We start from the raw sequence: 20,643 nt of genomic DNA on the forward strand, positions 1-20,643 counted from the left end.
GCCAAGTCTGGTCAACACTGCAAGAGGAATAGATGGGATACTGTTGAGACAAAGATATTTTCGGTACACATAATCTTACACAGCTAAAATAACATCCTCTGTGAAGCAAACATGCCTAGAGTCAATATATCTTTCCCTGCTATTTTATCTTGAGCAAATCAAAACCTTAGGTTCTCTTTTTGTCTGGGATTTATATTGGAATTTAACACTCATTCATTATTCATTCTCTCCTTTATTCAACAAGTATTTGTTAAATATCTCCTTAGCTCTAGACACACTGTTAAGCGCTGAAAATACAGAGATAAATGACCTAATGTCTGACCTGAGATACAAGCAGTCTATGAGGAGATAAATGCCAAAACATACTTAAGGCAACGAAGTGACTTTGATGGAAATAGCTCTCCATATTCACACCCTTTACCGTCTTTCTTCAGTTCCACATAGCGCTTATCAACACGATGTACCGTGCATTTATCTTAATGAGTGAGTGTGTGGGTGGATTGCTGTTATGTCATTTAACTATGTTCCAAGCAGACAGGGACATTATATATATATATATAAAATATATATATATAAAATTTTTTTTTCCTGACACATGGTTGACAGTCAACAACTATTGGTTGGATGAAAATTTTAAAAAGGAAACCAAAAGCTGGATGTGGTGGTTCATACCTTTTTTTTCTAACTAATTTATGTTTTACTATCCCATGGTAATGCCCTCCCCACCCCCCCCCACTTTCTTCCCCTTTGAAACACATTCTCCGTCATATCCCCTCCCCCTCTCCGTCAGTCTCTTCTTTTGATGTCGTGATCTTTTTTTCCTCCTCTTATGATGGTCTTGTGTAGGTAGTGTCAGGCACTGTATAAGGTACTTTACTCATTGTTATGGCCAAACACCTGACAGGAAACAAGGAAAGAATGTAATTCCCATTTTACAGATGCAAACGTTGGCGCTCAGAGGGGTTATGAGATATGTGGCAGCGCTGGACTCCAGCAGCCAGCTGTGGCAACAGAAACCAGACTAAGACGCATGCATTGTAACCACATTCCCTTGGTCTGCATACGTGTCTTATTTATACTCAGTATGCACTGTTTTCTAGAACACACATCTTCAGCCCCACTGGCCGCTCCCACCCCACCCTCCGGTGCTGGTCACAGCCTGTGAGCCTCCTCCGTCACTTCTTCCCAGCACCATGGTGCCTTCTGAGTCATCCCAAGGTCACTGCCATCAGAAAAGAGAAGGTTCTCTAACCAAAAGTGAGAGTAGCATTAATACCCGGGTGTGAGCATTAGGAGAAGCGCTTCCTGGGCTCTTTAATCCCAGCCTCAGAAGATTGAGGTAGGAGGAGCACTGAGTTTGAGGGCAGTCTGGGCCATCAGGTAAGTTTCAGATCAGTCTGGGATAGAGGGACGCACTGCCTCAAAAATAAAATAAAATAAAATATTATAAAATAAAATAAAATAAAATAAAATAAAATAAAATAAAATAAAATAAAATAAAATAAAATAAAATAAAATAAATAAAATAAAATATTATAAAATAAAAATTATGAAAGAAAGAGAGAGGGGGAGAGAAGAGGGGAAGAGGCAGACAGAAAGGGTGCCCCAGTGCCTCCAGCCACTGCCAACGAACTCCAGAAGCATGTGCCACTTTGTGCACGTGCCCCGTGTGGGTACTAGGGAATTCTCCCAGAGGTGCTGACACTCCGGCTCTCAGCCTGTTTCTTTCTCATCCTCAACCCTCCACGACCTTCCTTCTGGGTAAGAAGGAAGACTTTTTTTTTTTTTTTTAATCAAATCACTACAAAGTGATTTGTATTCTGATTCAAGAACTAGATTTTCTTATTTGGGCCCGGGGGGGGGGAGGGGTTGCTTGATTGGGTGTGTAATGTATGTGATGCTATTGTAGAAATGTTTTTTTGGAAAGCTCACTCAAATGCCAGTATGAGTGAAAGTAGAGGCGTTTATTTACCTGGAAATAACCCTTTAAAGAAGCTCTGGCGCCAAGCTGAGATTTTATTTCCATTTTATAGTTTGCACAGCCAAGGGGAGGGGTAAGCAGACAAAAAGGCTGTGTCAATTTGCATATCAATCATTACTGTAGCCCATGTTACTTTGTTTTAGCCTAAACTGTCTTCCCTTCCTATCATCCCTCTGGGCCCTTCCTGGATAGTTTTCTCCTTAGGATTTGTTTTGTTTTGTTTTTCGAGGTAGGTTCTCACTCTAGCTCAGGCTGACCTGGAATTCACTATGTAGTCTCGGGGTGGCATCAAGGCAATTCTCCTACCCCAGCCTCCCAAGTGGTAGGCTTTAAGGCGTGCGCCACCATGCCCTGACTTCTTTTGGATATTTTCATATGCTGACAAGGATAAGTTTAGCTCTTTAGCAATTAACTCTTACAGTAACTCAGCGGATCTGTTCACTTTCGGCTTCTTTCCTATAATGTGATGTGTGTATGTGCAATGTGCCCACGTGCTCACCGGTGACAGGATGGGAGGAGCTTGCAGATCATCGCGGGCCCTGCTCCACAGCCCTCTGTCTGTTTTCAGTTGAGCCAGAATCGCTTACTGATTCCAGAGCTTGATGGTTTTGTTTTTTGGGTTTTTTTTGTTTTTTTGCCTGCACCAGGTGATTCTTCGGTCTCTGCTCCCCTTTGCAGGACTGGGGTTACCAACCCTGGCAGCCACACCCAACTGCTTATGTGGAATCTGGAGATTTGAACTCTGTCATGTTGTAGGTTCCCTAGTGCATTTAACCACAAAGTCATCTTGCCAGTCTTGTATTTATTCTTAAAACACTATTATGTCCTCCATTGTTCTTTCTTTCTTTCCTTCTTTCCTTCTTTCCTCCTTCCTTCCCTCCCTTCCTTCCTTCCTCCCTCCCTCCCTCCCTCCCTCCCTCCCTCCCTCCCTCCCTCCCTCCCTCCCTCCCTCCCTCCCTCCCTCCCTCCCTCCCTCCCTCCCTCTCTCTCTCTCTCTCTCTTTCTTTCTTTCTTTCTTTCTTTCTTTCTTTTTTGTTCTCTTTTCAAGGTAGGGTCTCAGGCTGACCTGGAATTCACTATGTAGTCTCAGGGTGGCCTCGAACTCACAGCGATCCTCCTACCTCTGCCTCCCGAGTGCTGCGACTAAAGGCATGCACCACCACGCCCGGCCCATCTTTCTTTTTAGAAAAATATTGTTGGACTGGAGTGATGGCTTAGTGGTTAAGATACTGGCCTGCAAAGCCAAAGGACCCAGATTTGATTCCCCAGGACCCAGGTAAGCCAGATGCACAAGGTGGTGCATGCATTTGGGATTCGTCTGCCGTGCCTGAAGGCCTTGGCATGCCAATTCCCCCTCTTTTTGCTCTCAAATAAATAAAAAATGTAAACGTTTTAAAATATTTTTATTTATGTATTTGCAAATAGAGAATGAGGTGTCAGTGGGGGTAGGGGGTGGATTAGCCAGGGTTTCTAGCCATTGCAAAAGAACTCCAGATGCATGCCCCATCTCGTACATCTGGCTTTACGTGGGTACTGGGGAATCGAACCCAGGCCATCAGGCTTTGCAAGGAAGCACTTTTAACCCCTCAGCCATCTCCCCAGCCCTTGCCTGCATCTCTTTATTCAAGGAGCATCACACAGTAAGCTAACTGATTTTACAGCTAACTCAAAGAAAGTCAGGGAAGTGGTTTTGTAGTGTAGAAACTGAAATAAAGAGGGAATGACTAACCCCAAAATATAGTTATGTCTTAACAGTTCTTGATTTTAATATTGTACCAGACCAATGTTTATCAAGTTTAAGAATTAAGTTAAGGGGGGCTGGGGAGATGGCTTAGTAGTTAAGATCCTTGCCTACAAAGCCTGTCCCGACCAGCAGGACCTCGTTATTCGTGGGGGCGAGGGGGACCCTAACCTGAAATAAGATGGGTGAGAGAGAGGAAGAGACTCAAGCAAATGTACACTTGTCAAGAGTCCAATTTTATTGAGCCACAGCGGCCTTTTTAAGGGTTAGGGTTAGGGTCTTGGGTGAGGGGGGGGCTGGAGGAGGCAGGTGGTGGAAAGTTACAGAATCTTCTTGGCCTTTGGCCTAGGACAGTTTGCAGTTATTCCAAGAATTCACGGTATAGTTCTCACGTCTCTGCAGTCACCAGGCAGGATGTTAATTAGTTAGGTGTGGCGGGGTGAGGGGATGGAATCAGTTAGGTATGGCAGGGTGGGGGGATGAGGAAAGGTCGGAAGTTGCTCAGGGCAGAAGTTATCTCAGGGCAGAGGTTATCTCAGGGCAAAGGTCTGTTCAGGGCTCATCTCCTCGTCTCCAACAAAAGCCAAAGGACCTAGGTTTTATTCCCCAGGACCCGGGTAAGCCAGATGCACAAGGTGATGCACGCATCTGGAGTTCGTTTTAAGCGGCTAGAGGCCCTTGCATGCCCATTCTCTCTCCCTCTCTTTCTCTCTCTCCCAAATAAATAATAAATAAAAATATTGGGCTGGAGAGAAGGCCTAGCAGTTAAGCTCTTGTCTGTGAAGCCTAAGGACCCCGGTTCGAGGCTCAGTTCCCCAGGACCCACGTTAGCCAGATGCACAAGGGGACACACGCTCTGGAGTTCATTTGCAGTGGCTGGAAGCCCTGGCGCGCCCATTCTCTCCTTCTGCCTCTTTCTCTCTCTGTTGATCTCAAATAAATACATAAAAATAAACAAAAATATTTTTAAAAGAATTAAATTTAGGAGCTTGAGTTCATTCTCTCTTAAATAAATAATTTTTTTTTGAGGTAGGATCTCACTAGTCCAGGCTGACCTGGAATTCAGTCTGTAGTTCTAGGCTGGCCTTGAACTCACAGTGATCCTGAATGCTGGGATTTTTCTTTTTTCCTTTCTTTCTTTCTTTCTTTCTTTCTTTCTTTCTTTCTTTCTTTCTTTCTTTCTTTCTTTTTTAAGATAAAGCCCCAAGACTTTGTACACTTAATTCAGTGATAAAAACACTACTTTATGAAAGAAAACTTAATCTATAAGTAAAAATGTTCAAATTTGCATTAGTACATTAGCACTACAAACATTCTTGTAGTAACAGGTAAGGTGATTTTTTTTTTTTTTTACACTATCTTTAGAATGAAATTTGTACATCTGAAATTCCACAGGAAGCTCCCAAGCCCCAAAGAATGCAGCCCAACCTGCCCCACCAAGTTTGAGGAAACCTATACCAGGCAGAAGTTTATTTCTACACAAAAGCATTCTCAGTTGCATAGCGAGCCGTTGGGGGTCCTGACAGTGTAGAGCACCACGCCTATTTAATACCTTCCGTACAGGTAAAGCAGGCAGCAGTTGAGGCACAGAGCTTCCCCTTTGCCCAGGTAAGGTGCAGTTCATTTGCCCTCTGGTTGTCTGCTGAGTGAATGGCTGACACAGTAAGTGCAGGCAAAACCCCTCTTGAATTTCTGTGTATTAGCCACTCTCTGTGCCTGGCTGATTTCTGTTCTCCTGAACAGACACCTTCATTCCATCCACAGCCGAAAGAGCGCCAAGGCCTTGGAAACGCTCAGTGGTCCGAGGCTGTTGGCTGCCTGCTTGGTCAGACTTGGAATATCTAGCCGCTTGCCATAGCATAGGGTGTCTCAAGGGGTTTGGGATCATTTTCAACCAGAATTCAGAGGGGTCATGTTACAAGGTTATTTGTCTAAGAGGCACTTGGCACAGGTTCAGGACACCACCTCCTTACTGCACAGCCTTCTGAAGTAGCATATGGGAGAGGAGGAAACCGGAAGAGGCTCAGATTAACCCCTTAAAGGCAAATTGAGGAGGGGGTGGAGGACTAATAATAACCTGAGGGACTCCTTTGTAGAACTGCTCTACAGTGTTGAGCAGGAATTTCAGAGTAATAATTAGCAAACGTTTTATTTAGATCCTAAAAGTCTACCATTTCAAACATACTGATCTTGAAAGTCTCATATAAATTTTATTATTGCTGGGCGTGCTGGCGCATACCTGTAATCCCAGCATCAGGAGGCAGAGGTAGGAGGATCGCCATGAGTTCAAGGCCACCCTGAGACTACAGAGTGAATTGCAGGTCAGCCTGAACTACACTTAGACCCTACCTCAAAAAAAGAAAGAAATTTTATTATTATATTATAGGAAGGAATAGTGTCTTTTGTTTTGTTCTGTTTTGAGGTAGGGTCCCGCTCTAATCCAGGCTGATCTGGGATTCACTGTGTAGTTTCAGGTGGGCCTTGAACTCACTGTGATCCTCCTACCTCAGCCTCCTGAGTGCTGGGATTAAATGCATGAGCTTCCACTCCACCATACCCGGGGCATATTTTTAAAATCAGGATCTCACTATGTAGTCCAGGCTGGCTTTGAACTTGTGATCCTCCTTCCTATTTTAGCCTGGTGAGTTGCTGGGATTGTAGGCATGCGCCACCATACCAACTTCATTGGCAAAATTGTGAAGTTCTTCAGTGATAGGATGGGAAGTGATTTTTTTCCCCTGTCATTCTCTGGATTTCTGTACTTGTCCAGTGGGCCACAAAGAGGGAAAAGGAGGCATGTAGATTCAGACTTACTGGCTCCACTTTCTAATACGATCTCCATGTGACCTTGGGCAAGTTATTAATCTTACTTATTTTTGTCTCTTTCTGTAAAATGGTGATAATATTACAATCCCTAAAGGCTCTAAAGGTTCTCAGAGGAAATAAACAAGACAATCCCAGTAAAGCCTTAAAGAATGTCTGGCTCACCCTCAAAATTTCTCTATTATTATTATTACTAGTATATTCATTGTTTCCCAGATTCATTTTTTTCTGTCTCATTTTCACCTTCTTCTTCTTTTTTTTAATGTGTGTGTGTATTTTTTAAAATATACATTTGGTATTTTGAGGTAGGGGCTTGCTCTATCCCAGGCTAACGTGGAATTCACTATGTAATTTAAGGTAGCCTTGAACTCACAGCAATCCTTCTTTCTACCTCTGCCTCCCAAAGTGTGGGCCACCATGACTGGCTAAAAAAAAATTTTAATTATTTATTTATTTGCAAGGAAAAAGCAAATGAGAGAGAAGAAATGGGTGTGATAAGGCCTCTTGGCACTGTGAATGAACTCCAGATACATATACCACTTTGTGCATCTGGCTGTATGTGGGTACTGGGGAATCAAACCTGGTTCACCCGACTTTGCTAGCTAGTACCTTTACCCACTGAGCCATCTCTCCAGTCCTCATTTTTTAAAAATATTTTTAATTAATTAATTTATTTTACAGAGAAAGAGGGGGAGAGAAAGAGAGAGAATGGGCACGCCAGGGCCTCCAGCCACTGCAAACGAACTCCAGATGTGTGCGCCCCTTGTGCATCTGGCTAACGTGGGACCTGGGGAATCGAGCCTGGGTCCTTTGGCTTTGCAGGCAAATGCCTTAACCGCTAAGCCGTCCCTCCAGCTCTCCAGTCCTCATTTTTAACGTCTTAATAGGGATGTATCTTATAATCGTTGGTCTGATATGGCTCAATAACTATCCCTCTTTATCTGTCCTGCTCACATGGACGGATGCATCTTAAGGTGACATTTTTACTTTGTGTTGATGGAGAAGTCATTTTCCCACTTGCCTCTTTCTTCATTGTGATGACTGAGGTGACATTGTGACACTCGTGCCTACTGCCTCCGGTCGGTCTTGTCTGCCTGCTGCTTTTCCACTCCAGCAGGGTGTCGTCTCCCAGCCTGCAGAGACTCTCTCCTTCCTCGCCAGCTTTGCTTGGAACTGATCTAGCTAGAGCAAGTCTCACGCCCCTTGTTCTTGCCCTGTGGGGAGTTGGGGGTACTGTAGCATGGAAGAGGTGAGAAGGTTAAACCAAGTGAAGTATTCAGGACTTTTGCAGTAAATGAGAAGGCACAGAGGGGTGAGATTTCCCTTTGATGGCCATGTTCATTAAGCGGAAGCTCTAGCCAGGTCACGCCAATAGCTGACGGTGGTGGTCTCATTCAGCCAGCTGGGCAGTTTGCACTTGACTGTTGCAACCAGGGGCTGTGACTCTAAGAGGTTCACAGGGCACTTTGAACTTGTTGGTTACTCCTGTTTATGGGGTCTTTATCCTGGGGAGGGGGACAGGGCCGGGACTTGTTGCCTTTATGAAGATGAGCCCAGCAGGGTTCCAAACTTACTCCCCACTCTGTGATCTCAATATGGCTCAGATAAAGAAGGCCAGCTTCTGTGGGCTAGTAACCAGAAGCAAGACAGATAAGAAACAAAGGGGGAGTGTGGCGCACGCCTCTAATCCCAGCACTTGGAGGCAGAGGTAGGAGTATCATTGTGAGTTCGAGGCCGCCCTGAGACTACATAGTGAATTCCAGGTCAGCCTGGGCTATAGTGAGACCCTACCTTGAAAAACAAAAACAAACAAACAAACAAAAAAAATTAAGACCAAAGACAGACAAGACCAGTTCACAGTATGTCACATGACCCATCTAAACTTGCATAAGCCCTTCATGATTGATTCCATGGGAGCTATTTTAAAACTCTGTAAGTTTAAACTATTATTAAGCAATACATATACATTTAATATTCATTTATTTATTTGTGAGAGGAGAGTGAGTGTGAGATAGAGAGTGGGTGCACCAGGGCCTCTTACTACTGCAAATGAACTCTAGACAATGCACCACTCTGTGCATCTGGCTTTAGGTGGGTACTGGGGAGTTGAATCCAAGCCGGGAGACTTTGCAAGCAAGCACCTTTAACCACTGAACCATTTCCCCAGCCCCCAAATAATTTTTAAAATATTTTATTTATTTATCTGAGAAAAAAACGAGAGCAGAGAGAGAGAGAGAGAGAGAATGAATGGTCATACTGGGACCTCTGGCCACTGCAAACCACCTTATGCATCTGGATTATGTGGGCTCTGGGGAAACAAACCTGGGTCCTTTGGCTTTGTAGGCAAGCACCTTAACCGTTAAGCCATCTCTCCAGCCCCCAAAATAATTTTTACTTATAGGCATGGACATGAATTCTTTTGGTGGAGAGACAACCCTCTTGCTTCCATCCTTCTACCTCCCTATCCCCATGCAAAGCCAGTTTTATGCTTTTTGTGTTAGCACACTCATTTCATCATTCCTTACCCATCATATTTTGTGCTTCCTTGATTTCTCCTTTAAATCAGTTCCCTGGTTCATTTCTTTAATAACTTAGGTAAGATCTTTAATGTGTTCATTTTATATCTGTATGAGTACCATGACTTACTTCTTTTGAAAATATCTTCTAAGCTGAGTTTGGTGGCATATGCCTGTCATCTAGCACTAGAAGGCTAAAAGCAGGAGGATCATGAGTTCAAGGCCGCTCTTGGCTTTACAGCAAGTCTCAAAAAGACTCAGGAGGCAGAGGTAGGAGGATCACCGTGAGTTCAAGGACACATACGTCTGGAGTTCGTTTGCAGTGGTTGGAGCCCTGGCATGCTCATTCTCTCTCTCTCTCCCTCTCTTTTTCCCTCTTTCTCTCTGTCAAATAAATAAATAAAAATTATATTAAAAAAGAGAATACCTTAGAGACAGTTCTTAAAAAAAGAAAAGAAAAGAAGCTGGGCATGGTGGCACATGCCTTTAATCCCAGCAGTCAGGAGGCAGAAGTAGGAGGATCATTGTGAGTTCGAGGACACTCTGAGACTACATAGTGAATTCAAGGTCAGCCTGAGCTAGAGTGAGACCCCACCTCAAAAAAAAAAAAAAAAGAAATGAAAATGTGGGTCAAGGTAGGGCTGGGATACCCGGTTGTTGGTCAGAAAGATTCCTGTGACCCAAAACCAAAACAGGCTATTGCCAATGCTCTTGGATACTTCCCAGAACTAGGAATCATAAGACCCTGTTACTGAAGATACCATCTGCTTCCGTTGTAATACATTGAGAAATCAAGCTGGAACTGAGTTGGAAGCCTCCTCTCTGTCACAGTGCTTAAAAGTGCTACCTAGGCTGCTAGGGTAGAAAATGTATCAATAGCATTACCCAGCAGTGGAATCTGTGAGCTATGTAGTTGGCCAGCCAGGCAAAGGGTGCCCACTGGTTCAAGAGTGACATGACCATTGTGGGGTAACCAACTGCCCTCTGATTGGATGTGAGCACTATTTCACAGGGGAGAAGTCATGCCTGGTACTAAACTCAGTCAAAAGCCTGTGACTGGGAAGGTCAGAAGCCCAAGGGAGAAGGAGAAGACGTCATGCCCATCAAATCGCCTTATAATATGTATGTTTTCGCCCATAGATTAGTATTGTTCTCACTTTTTTGTCAGAGAAACTTCTTTATGCAGTTGGTGGTGATCACTAGAGAGACTCAAAGCTTGTCAAAGCACAGAGAATAAGAGATTGTCGAGTGTTCGGGGCTAAATGAGACATCTTTATCACACCCTCCAAGGTTTAGTCAGGGAGCGTTGTGGAAGAGAGGACAGAAAAAATGTAAGATCCAGATGATAAGGAGGAGTGCTCTGGGACGGCGTGTTCTGGACGTGAAGCGGCCATTGCCTTAATGATCTCACAGTGACTCTGGTCACCTGCTAAGACCTGCGCGATACAGGGCCATCAGCATGCTGTCATGGATGGTGGAGGAGGGGAAAAGGCATGAAAGTAGAATAGGGGCTGTTGTAGTCAGGTTCGCTCTGCTGGCAAAAACACCTGACCAAGAGCAGCTTGTGGGGAGAAAAAAAGTTTATTTTGGCTTACAGATTCAAGGGGAAGCTCCACAATGGCAGGGGAAAATAACATGAGCAGAGGGTGGACAACAGCAACAGGAGAGTGTGCCAAACACTGGCAAGGGGAAACTGGCTGTAACACCCATAAGCCCACACCCAATAGTACACTACCTCCAGGAGGTATTAATTCCCAAATCTCTATCAGCTGGGAACCTAGCATTCAGAACACCCAAGTTTATGGGGAACACCTGAATCAAACAGCCACTGGGACCAAAGAAGGTAATGGAAGAGGATCATGATCAGAATATGTTATTTACATGTATGAAACTTGTCAATAAAAATGCACAGCTGGAGAGATGGCTTAATTGGTCAAGTGTTTGCCACACATGCATGAAGACCTGAGTTTGGATTCCTTGTTCCCATGTGAAATACCTGGAGTGATGATGTAATAATCCCAACAGTGGGGAGGTGGAGGCAAGAAACTCCTGAATCTAACTGGCTAGCTAGGCTAGGCAATTGTGGAGCTCCAGATTTCATATGATACCCTGTCTCAAAGAATAAGGTGGGCGGTAATAGATACCCGACATCAACTCTGGCCTCTAAATACACACACGCAAGCGTGCACATGCAATGCTCTTGCACACACAAGAAGACACACTTATCTATGCACACCACACATGTACATATACAGAAAAGAAAAAAGAAAGGAAGGGACATATGTTTCAATACAAGAAATGGGATTCAAAGTGGAAAGTTAGGGGGCTTTGAGTACAATGGGTGGGAAGGATGCTACAATTAAGACTGGAAATGACTTGTTCAAAGCTTGTCCACAGACACAGGCGCCCTCTCTACTGTCTGCAAGGAAGGTGGTATTTGGATCTCATGCCTGTTCCTTGGTTCCTCTTTCAAAGCTCAAGCAAATTATGAGTGTCATTTTGTGGCTTCCTTCAGAATCCCAGGATTGTGCTTTACTATTTTAGTGGCAAAATGCCTTTTACTTATGATAATTTTTCAGTTCTTTGAAGTAAATTGTACCCTAAATAAATACATATCTAAGATTAGCCTGAGAACCAGTGTATTCATATACATATATATGCACCCCCATGCTTTTTAATATTTGCATGAATTCCTTTAGTATTTGTTTACCTAGGGAGACATTTCAATATTTTATTCAAGTAAAATATCAAGTTTAGGATAAAAATAAACCTTGTCTGAGGATATTGATTTAAGCAAAATGCATCTAAATTAAAATAATTTTATTAGGGCCTGGACAGATGGCTTAGCAGTTAAGGCACTTGCCAGTAAAGCCTAAGGACCCAGGCATGATTCCCCAGGACCCATGGAAGCCAGATGTGCAAGGGGGCACATGCACCTGGAGTTCGTTTGCAGTGGCTGGAGGCCCTGGCATGCCTATTCTCTCTCACTCACTCTCCCCCACCCTCTCAAATAAATAAATAAATACAATTTAAAAAACAACAATAATAATAACTTCACTAGACTCTCAATTTGCAAAGACATCATCCACTAAACAACTTTCTCTAAAGTAGAATATAAGGGATTTAAGATATATGCAATCATAAGGATACGTATAAAATATGCACTGTTATAGATTCATGACTAGCTAGCTCTTCAAACTCAGCTACCTCTGCTGTGGTTTCATTTAGCTCCTCGCTCTACCATATCACTAAAGAAAATATTCTAGATAGATAGGTAGATGGAGATATTCGTTATCTATATGTAGGTATAACTGTATATACATATTCAGGTGTATATGTAAATATATAATCTAATATCAGATAGTTGTAGATGCATTTATTCTTTTTCACCAAAAAGCAGCAAGCATGAATCTATAGCAAGCAGGAGACCCAGAGCTCCAACTTCCTCTTATACCTTTGGGCTGGAATTCAGATCTACCCCCAGTGATACCCTGGGGCTGGACTTCAAGATCTGCCCCCCAGTGACAACCTCCTACAGCCGGGCAGCTGGAGACCAAGTTACAAGTTTAATGTTAACACCTGAGTCAACAGGGGACATGCATTCAAACTGCCACAAGAGGCCAGGAAGAGAAGGAAATGGACCAGGTAGCAGAAGGAACCCTAACTCCCCCAAAGTGCCTGCTCTTACTCAGTTACTGCTCTCTGTCTCTTGCCTCTTGTCCTTAGGCAAGTTCCTTCCCGAGTGCCCTCTGGTCTCTGCAGCCAACTTGCTGTGGTCACAGAGCTCCAAGTCTTAGGCCAGGCCCAGCTCGACTTTTATGTTTAAGATCCCTATTCAGTTTTTCTAAAGAGGTGATTTTCAAATAGTCAAATATTCTTTGAAAAATTAAACACATCTGAAAAACATTTTGGGTAGAAATGCACTTCAACAATATAATGTGAATAAAAGTCAAACTTTCCTTGGTGACTCAGGGCCAGCAGTGTGCCCAGGATTGCTGGCCCTTTTCTGTAACAGACATTTCCTACCGTGAAGCTCGCCTGAACTTCTGTGCTCTGGGATCTGCTTACGGTTGTATCATCGTGTCATCAATATCCTTGTGAATTAGAAACTAGAAATCTTTATAAACAGGGCCTGAAAAAAAGGGCAAATGGGCAGAGTTATTGGTGTTTTTCCATAGACACAGCGCATTACCTCAGGCAAATTTGAGGCCTTCATTTTGAGTACACTGATGCCCTTGGAATTTGGCTCTTGGACCACAGCTGAATTTCTGCACTGTGACGAAGCATAATGCTATTTCCTAATCCTGGCGTCCTAAGGAATATGTTCAAAGCAGAATGCAGCCTAGAGTGGGTAATGCATTAATTAATGCTCACTTTAGAGAAGACCAACTATGTTGGCATTGATTAAAAACTCTGGAATTGGGCTGAAAAGATGGCTTAGTGGTTAAAGCACTTGTCTGCAAAGCCAAAGGACCCAGGTTCAATTCCCTAGGACCCATGTAAGCCAGATGCACAAGGTGGCATATGCGTCTGGAATTCATTTGCAGTGGCTGAAGGCCCTGGCGTGCCCATTCTCTCTATCTGCCTCTTTCTCTCTCTCAAATAAAAAAAAAAAAATTCTAATATTGAAAAAAAAATTGTATTACTTTCTTTTCTTCCTTTTTTTTTTTGTTTGTTTGTTTTTCGAGGTAGGGTCTCACTCTGGCCCAGGCTGGCCTGGAATTAGCTCTGTAGTCTCAGGGTGGCCTTGAACTCATGGCGATCCTCCTACCTCTGCCTCCCAAGTACTGGGATTAAAGGCGTGCGCCACCACGCCCGGCTTGTATTACTTTCTTCTTCAGGTAATCTATATGTCAGAATTATACTCAGCTACACACACAGTCAAGTTAAAAAGAAATGCTCGTAAGCTAGAAAGGGGCAATAAGGGAGGGAGGAGAGGGGAAGGCTTAAGGGAATGGTATTGTATATATGTAAACTGATAAACAGATTACTAGGGGGTGGAGAGGCCTAAGTGAGGTCAGGGAAAAAGTTTGAGTAAAGCAAGGGAGGGGGAAGGGTTATTCAAAATTTAAGAGGGTATGAATATGCCAAATAGAGACCTACTTTTTTGGACAATGGTGCACCCAGAAGCCATAGATTGTTACTAGAAAAACTTCAGTGCCTGAGCTCTATATTTGGGATTCATATTAAGAACTCTGAGGGGGGGGAATGCAGGGAGCGATGTTAAAATGATCTACGAACCCATTTTTGGTAGATTTTAGAAATGTAAGTGAGTAGATATGAAGAAGTGATAGCTTGCTTCATTAAAAACTAGAGCCTCCATGACTCACAACCACAGCAATGAGCAGTAATGCACACACCATGCCTTCCTTATCTTTTCACAATAGAAGGCTGCACAGTTTACGTAACATTAACAAAGGGTCAGAACAAAAAAAAAAATCTTTTTTTCCAAAATAAGTTCATCTTCTTTGCAACACTAAAGTGTTTCTAGATTTTTCTGTCTGATAGAAAACAGAGTTGAAAGTCATTCCTTGCTATCCATCAGAGGATTGGTTCCAAGATCTTCAATCCATGCCATAATCTGTGTACGCCTTATATAAAATGGCACAGTGTTTGTATGGAACTATATGTAACTCACACAAATCCTTCTGTGGATTTTATTTTATTTTATTTATTTATTTATTTATTTTTTGGTTTTTTGAGATAGGGTCTCACTCTAGCCCAGGCTGACCTGCAATTCACTCTGTAGTCTCAGGGTAGCCTCGAACTCATGGTGATCCTCCTACCTCTACCTCCCGAGTGCTGGGATTAAAGGCATGCGCCACCATGCCTGGCAAGTCAATAACTTTTAAGATAGTAGCGATGTGTCTGGAATTGGTTTGCAGTGGCTAGGGGCCCTGGTGTGCCCATTCTCTTAATCTCTCTCTAATAAATAAATAAATAAATATTAAAAAATAGTTTTGGGCTGCAGAGATGGCTTAGCAGTTAAAGGCACTTACTTGCAATGCCTAACAGCCAAAGTTCAACACCCTAGTACCCACGTAAAGCCAGGCGCACAAAACGGTGCATATGTCTGGAGTTCTCTGCAGTGGTAAAAGGGCCTGGTGTACCCATTCCTTCCCTCCACTCCTCTCTCTTTCTCTCTCTGCTTGTAAATAAATAAATACATACATAAATAAAAATATTAAAATAGTAATAAGCATTTCAATCCAAGGATGGTGGAATCTGCGGATATGGAATCAGAGACGTAGATGTCCACCTAGATTAAGTACTTACCACTTACCTTCACCTATGTTAGACACAGTCAGATTTACTAGATTTGTTGCTGCACAAGATAGATATAATCGCCTTCTCTGTCAAAGGAAGTCAGATCTCCAAGAATTAGCTTACCAACCTCAGGGATGACAGGACGGCAGAGAGGTGGTTTTCTGCCGCAAAGGGACTTATTGTCAGACTGTTTCAGTCCATTTCCAAGCCCCGAGTGCTTTGGTATCTTATGCATGCACTGGAGAACCCCTTCCCAGCACATTATGCTGTCTTCGCTCTTGGTTTTGTGGCAGAGGCAGAGTAGAAAACAGGCTCATTTAAATCCTGAGGTCTCTGGAAGGAGTTGGCCTGGGGGACGTACAGGATATTATAGCCTAGCTTTGGTTAATTAGAAAGTACACCTGACTATGCGCTGTGGCTTTGAAGAACGTTTTCAGGCATGAATCAGTCAAAGAATGGAAAATCATGGGGGGAAATGTGACTTAACCACTCTGGTGACTTTGAGAGCGCAAGCCTTCATTTTGGTACATGGTTTAGAACACAAAATGATAGGATTCTCAAGACTGTGGGAGAACACCCACTGGTTCATAATCATTAAAAATATTGATACGTTAAGATTTGTCATTTTAGTCTTTATGTACTGTTTTCTTCTTTGCTTTCTTTTTTCTGTGGTAATATGTGGTAGGACCTTTTTTCTTTTCTTTTCTTTACCTTCTTTTTTTTTTCTGAGGCTCATTTAGATTTTGTTTGTTTGTTTGTTTTGTTTTGTTTTCTGAGGTAGGGTTTCACTCTAGCCCAGGCTGACTTGGAATTCACTATGTGGTCTCAGGGTGGCCTCAAACTCACCGTGATCCTCCTACCTCTGCCTCCTGAGTACTGGGATTAAAGGCGTGTGCCAAAGCTCATTTAGATTTATCTGACACTCGTTGTATCTTTGATGGTTTTGATACATGAATAGAATGTATTTTGGTTACATTCACCCTTATACCTTCTCTTGTCCCCTTTTCCCCTTCGGTTGAACCTTCTTCACAAGTAGTCCTCCTTCTTTTTAAAAAAAACATTTTGAATATATTTAATTTAATAAATCATTTATTTGAGAGGGAGAAAGGCAGAGAGTGAAAAAGACAGAGAGAGAGGGAGAGAGAATGGGCACTCCAGGGCCTCCAGCCACTGCAAACGAACTCCAGATGCATGTGCCCCCATGTGCTTCTGGTTTACATGGGTCCTGGAGAATCGAACCGGGATACTTTGGCTTTGTAGGCAAACGCCTTAACTGCTAAGCCATCTCTCTTCTTCTTCTTTTTTATTTTTCATAACCCACCCAGTGGAGTTCGGGTTGCTGACATAGCATAGGTGTGGGATCATTTCACAGAGGATGGGCAATTTACCAGTAGCTGCGCCGCTGGAGAAAATGCCTTAACTGCCAGTAACTCCTTGGGGAGGGATGAGGGCCGCAGCTCCTCCCGCATCCCTGACAAGATGTCCTCTGCAGTCCTCTGCAGCTCCCGTGCAGGTCTCTGCAGCCTTCGTGATGAGTGCAGCAGTCAGGTCAGGCGTGGAAGACAGCACCCCACGGCCCTGCGCCTTAGCCTCTGGCTCCTACGCTTCTCAGGGAGGAAGCGTGCTAGAGCAGAGAAAAAGGATCAGCATGTTCGCCCCAAGCTCAACAGCAAGGCCTGGACCAAGGATGTGGGTTTCGTGTCCCATTTCAAGCGCTTTTTGGTTTATCTCTACTCATATGCAAATTCCGAAGGCTTTATTGAAGGCTTTGGGACCTTGCTCTCCGCCCTGCTGCGCGGTCTCAACTTCTCCCCGACAGCTAAGCCTTTGGGGGAAGCAGAAGAAGGATGATCCATCTGGCTGTAATTACCCCCTGCCGCGGAGGGCCCCAGCTCCTGCCTGAAAGGGACCGTGGAACTCTCTCCCTGTTAGCTCACAGGATCTAGATTTCCTGTAGTAGGAACTGACTGGAGACTGCATCCAAAAGACTTTAGTCTAAATCTGTTCTATCCTAGAAGACATGACTATTAGTAAGCAAGAGTCACGTGATTGCACCAACCAATGACCACCCCCCCACACCCCGGCCCCAAGGGCAGGATCCAGCAGAGCCACCCCTGTGTGTTGCCCAGGAGAGCCATCCCTGTGTGGCTGCTGCCAAGGGTGAGATGTCTGGTTGTCCTTTCAGCGCTGTTTTTAAAAAATGAACACACACTGGCGGTTATGCAACTGAGGATGTGGCAAAGTGCAAAAGAACAATTCTAAGAGTGAGCCCAGTGGTCAAATATATTAAAAGGAAAACAGTGTGAGGTTGTAATCGCCGGTTTAGAGTATAATAGTAGTGCCAACAAGTAACGAATAAAACCAAAAAAATACGCTCACATGGAGGAGGTTTATGCCTGTAATCTCAGCATTCTGGAGGCCGAGGTAGAAGGATGGCTATAAATTTAAGGCCAATCTGGGCTAGAATAAGACCTTGACTAAAAAAGAAAAGTCTGAGAAGATGGCCCAGCAGTTAAAGTCACTTGCTTGCAAAGCCTTGCAGCCTGGGTTCAGTTGTCTAGTACCCACGTAAAGCCAGATGGACAAGGCGGTGCTTATGTCTGAAGCTCATTTGCAAGGACAGGAGGCCTTGGTGGTCCCCTCTCTTTCTCTCTCCCTCTGTCTGTATCTTTGCCTATGAATAAAATTATATATATATAATATATATATATATATATATATATATATATATATATATAGTTACTTTACAAATAGATTTACGTGTAGAACTTATCTTCGCATTGTCTAAGTTGACATCTGTTTTTCTCTTGTTTGAAGAGTATTTTAAGCTTTTTAACAGTTTGCAGGTATAAACAGCCTTGCTAACATGCTCTCTAGCTGAGGATAGTCTAGTGAATACCCTCTTGCATTCTTTTGGTGTTTTTTTTTTTTCTTACATGTGTTGCAAAATATGATGTTACATTTCTTTAATTCTAACATAGCAAAACATGGCATAGTGACGATGTTTGCTCGCACCAACTTTGCTTCTTTCTGCTTCCCGTTAGACAATGTCTCCAACTCCCACCCCAATACGGCTGAAATATCCTTTCAACAAGCTTCACTAATGGCAATTCATTCATTCACAAACCTAGAAAAGCACTAATATTGCTCATAACCCACATTTCCCTAGTAAGTATCATTCTCTCTTCTTTTTAAAATATATTTTATTTATTTATTTGAGAAAGAGAGAGAGAGAGAGAGAGAAGGTGCCCCAGAGCCTCCAGCCACTCTGGCTTACATGGGTCCTGGAGAATCGAGCCTGGGTCCTTTGGCTTTGCAGGTAAATACCTTAAGTGCTAAACCATCTCTCCAGCCCTCATTCTCTCCTCTTTGATAACTCTTTTAAATCTTCTACTCAAATATCCTATACGCTCCTCCTCACCCTCACTCTAGGCTGATGGTCCTGTGTTGTTCTTCACGAAAGTAGCAAAAATACAGTAGAACAAATTGCATACTAAGAAGTATCAGTGTGAGGGCTGGAGAGATGGCTTAGCAGTTAAGGCGTTTGCCTGCAAAGCCAAAGGACCCAGGCTCGATTCCTCAGGACCCATGTAATCCAGATGCACAAGGTGGAACTTGAGTCTGGAGTTTGTTTGCTGGAAACCCTGGAGAACCCATTTTCTCTATCTATCTACCTCTCTCTCTCTCTCTGTCTTTCTCTCTCTCTCTCTCTCAAGTAAATAAATAAATAAAAATTTAATAAAGCATTTAAAAAAGAAGTGTCAATATGAGACATTAGGCTTCTTTTTCTATACCTGAAATAAAGTCTAACTCTAGCTCTCATTCCACTGACAGTAGAAAATTGAATCCCATGTTTCTTTAGTTTTCCAATATTTTCCAACTCAGTGCATTAAGACATTTTGCCTTTCATAAAAATTTCCCAAAGTAATGTTTAAGGTCTTGGGACTTTATATAGTGTAATCAAGAAGAGTTATGCAGCCGTGTGTGGTGGCACACGCCTTTAATCCTCCCAGCACTTGGGAGGCAGAGGAAAGATTGCCATGAGTTCGAGGTCACCATAAGACCACATAGTGAATTCAAGGTCAGCCTGAGCTGGAGTGAGACCCTATCTCAATAAACAAAACAAAACAACATTGCTGGAGCTGGGAAACAAGTCAGAACCATATCCAAACATAAACCCGCTCTCCATTATCAAGCTATCGTGGGCTATAAGAGGGCCTACACCTATTAAATTCTCTATAAAAAAGTAAGGGTTATCTCATTTGTCCTGGTGCTAACTTACTCTCCGTTGGAGAATCTGCTTCTCTTTTTCAGATAGATGCAGATCCTAAGGAGAGAACCACCCTATCCTACCTCAAAAGGGCCCCGGCTGAAACTAAGAACAATTGGCAAAACAAGCAAGGGTGCTGTTTTCTTGGTGAACCGGGTACCAGCACAGGGTGAAGGAGGTCAACACAGAGAAAAATCAACTCCTACCAAATCAGAGAACCAGAGCCTCAGAGGCCCCCAACACCTCAGCACTGAAGCAGACCAAAAATGAACCCAACATGGCTCAGGGAAATTTTGTGGAAGAGGGGGCGGAAAGAATGTCAGAGCCACATGTTGAGTCATGATATGCAGAGACATTTATCCTACCCGTAACTGTGGGCTCACTCCACAATGCACGACCCATATACCTCAACAAGGAGGGGCCAGAGGGTGGGGGTAGGTCATGGATGAGCCTAATAATGGTACCAAATTGACTGTATTCACCGAGTACAAAACTAATTAATTATTATTGTATTCTTCATCTTCAAAAAAAAATTTAAAGGACTCAGGAAGTAATGTCCCTTGTCTTTTTTTAAAAGAATTTTTAATTTATGGGGCTGTTTTCATTTTATTTTTCATGTCTTTGCTTTAGGTGTCACTATGTATCTTCCTGACTCAGTCTGAGGTTGAAGTGCTGGGATTATAGGTGTGACCTGGCATAGCTCACAAAATTTAAATGTATATACATGAGGAAATTGTCAATAAAAAGTGTTTTAAAAAAAAAATGAAGAAGAGTTATGCATTATAGCTCAGCATACCAAAAACTTGAACAAGTGATCTAGTAGGAAGCGTCTCTTACAGAGACCCCAGAACTTCTAAATTCAAGTGCTGTAATCTGGATGTTTGCTCCTTCCAAAAGTCATGCTGGAACTGAATACCCAGAGCCCTAGGTCAATGCTGTTTGGGGGCAAGGCTTTTGGGAAATAGAATTTGATGAGGTGATGGGGGTGGGGCCCCCGAAGTCACAATAGTGGCTTTATTAAGCAGTGGAAAAGGCAGGAAGCCTG

The 20,643-nt window shown here is 43.2% G+C and overlaps 1 long non-coding RNA gene across 1 annotated transcript in view; it reads left to right on the top strand.

Moving 5' to 3' along the window:
• Positions 1-5,223: 5,223 nt before the first annotated feature.
• The window catches only part of LOC123454840, an 89,098-nt gene continuing 73,678 nt past the window's right edge, over positions 5,224-20,643 (top strand). The window contains exon 1 of the long non-coding RNA XR_006633507.1: positions 5,224-5,330. This is a non-coding gene — a long non-coding RNA (uncharacterized LOC123454840). The remainder of the gene's footprint in view (positions 5,331-20,643) is intronic.

This window comes from Jaculus jaculus, chromosome 14 (genome assembly GCF_020740685.1).
Source record: "Jaculus jaculus isolate mJacJac1 chromosome 14, mJacJac1.mat.Y.cur, whole genome shotgun sequence".
Taxonomy (NCBI): domain Eukaryota; kingdom Metazoa; phylum Chordata; class Mammalia; order Rodentia; family Dipodidae; genus Jaculus; species Jaculus jaculus.